The following is a 2,204-nucleotide window of genomic DNA, read 5'->3' as shown; positions in this document are numbered from 1 at the left end:
AAATGCATGTTAATAGGGCGCCCGCTCAGTTTTAGTTGGGACACCTTGTAGGATGTCCCAACACTGATTTTCAGCAGGAAGCCCTATCAGCTACTGCGCATCCCTACCGGCGAACCTGGTGTTAGAAGAAGAAGTAGAAAATAAATTCATGTATTAATTTATATTTAAAATTTAGAACAGCACAGAAGGGATACGCAGCAACTATTAGTCGCGGGGTACGTGAACACGAATATAAATAACCAATACATTAAAACACAGACACAATACACACGAGATAGTTACAAGGAAGAAATTATTTAAAACATTTAACATACATTTTTACAGTAAAACCCTACTTCTATTTACGTACATAACAATAAAATTGTACAGTCCTATGCCTTCTCCACTTACGCGAGGCAGCTCAAGGACGGTGAGAAAAAAAAAAAAAAACAAAAAAACAAAGACAGAAAGGAAAAAAAAGAGAAAAAGAACTGTCATGTCATACGTGACAGTTCGTCGTTCAAATAGCATCAAAGTTTTAGTTATTTTAACCTAACCACCGTCAGAGTGAAAAATTATTATTTTCTTTGGCTACCGCTATGATTGCTACCTTCCAAGCGAAAAATGGAAAAAATCAAGATTGTCCACGTAGTAATGATGTGGCAAGCATGTGTCCCGAGGATTAACGTTCTCACACCAATGGTGACGATAACAAGAACAACCCGTTTAAGCGTGGCTGGGAACTGTACACGACTGCGTCAGAGATTACAATATATTTGGGCTGCGCACTAACTTTAACAAGATAAGGCCGCCAGTGACGCTCAACGACCGTTCGCGCAGGAATTAAAGGTATGTGGAGTTCATCAATTATTCCACCGTTTAGCATAACTATGCCAATAAAGTCTCGTACAAATAAACCGAACGGAGAATGAAATAGATTTGAAAACCATTCCAGCGCGCGACCGGGGTGATGGCGGCCCATCCAATCGGCTACAGAGGCCCACCCAACGCGTGCGCGATCCTCACTGGTGCCGGGACGACGCTGACAGGCCAGCTGCTGCCAATACACGCGACGCGCATGCACTCAAAGTAAGTGCAACACGTTCGCTATCCGCCTTCTGCAGTATTAACATGGTTCTTTTTAATGCGATTCTAAAAGTGTTTTTAAATTTCAGGGCGCGCAACGGTGGTGGCAGGTCATTCCAGCACCGCGAGGCCGCATACCTAAACGACCCACGGAATGCCATGGTGCGATGTTTCGGAGTGGCAAATATGCGGGTGCAAGATCTTTTTTGATATCTGCTATGACTCTGAGCCCATTCCAGCTTATTAAGCATCTAAACGAATAAAGATATTTTGACTTTTGGCTTTGACTATAACTATGACTGTGACCATGACTATGACTTAGTATGAGGCTAGACACTCCTCCAGTTTATCAGGATAGATGCGCTTTTGAATATGACTAAATATAACGAGGCTAGACGCGCCTCCAGTTTAATAGGCTAGATGTGCCTTGGACTATGACTATGACTTAGTATGACGAGGCTAGACGTGCCTCCAGTTTATCAGGCTAGATGCGCCTTAAGGGCCCCATTGTTTAGGATGTCTCTAGAATAAAAAGCCTTTTCTATTGCTGACATAACAAGGAAGCCGTCCAATTGTCACATGAGTTGTGTGTGTAGGTCGTACTGAATAAAATACAAATATAAATACAAAATCTTTATTTGTGATGCATAAGTATAATAGAAACATGTCACAATGGTATTTTACTACACTTTGCTCAGGGAGCATAATATTATTTGTGAAACAAAAGATTTTTAGATTTATTTTTTGAGATTTAGATTTTTGGAAAAGACATGAATCAAACTTTTGCTTAATATAACATGAACATAGCTTCCATATTATGATGTTGAGTTGATGCTGGTCAGACACAGTTTATTTCGTCGAGTACTTTATTTCACAGTTGAGTACAACGACTACTGAAGATGGAGCTCGTATACCGCCAGGGACACCCGTCAGCTGACGATGAAATAAGCGTGCTAAGCGAACGAAGTTGTCGTCGTCGTCCAGTAAGAAGGCGCCACCACGATCGTCTTCTATGGGGCCAAGGTTGAAGAAAAATACGCGAAGGAGCTCATCTTCTTCCAGCTCTACTGAAAGAGCAGTGCCACATGAGGTTCGTAAAATGTCTGGTAGACTCTAGTGAAGAAAAGTGCCTATTTTTT

At 41.5% G+C, this 2,204-nt stretch overlaps 1 long non-coding RNA gene across 1 annotated transcript; it reads left to right on the top strand.

Annotated features, from left to right (window-relative positions):
- Positions 1-225: 225 nt before the first annotated feature.
- On the top strand, positions 226-1,298 carry LOC135087278 (uncharacterized). The gene is made up of 3 exons (XR_010260736.1): positions 226-828; positions 935-1,068; positions 1,155-1,298. It is a non-coding gene; the product is annotated as an uncharacterized LOC135087278 (long non-coding RNA).
- The last annotated feature ends 906 nt before the right edge of the window (positions 1,299-2,204 follow it).

Source organism: Ostrinia nubilalis (genome assembly GCF_963855985.1).
Source record: "Ostrinia nubilalis chromosome W unlocalized genomic scaffold, ilOstNubi1.1 SUPER_W_unloc_1, whole genome shotgun sequence".
Classification (NCBI taxonomy): Eukaryota; Metazoa; Arthropoda; class Insecta; order Lepidoptera; family Crambidae; genus Ostrinia; species Ostrinia nubilalis.
Note: the sequence above shows the minus strand (reverse complement) of the source record. Positions and strands in the feature narration are given on the sequence as shown.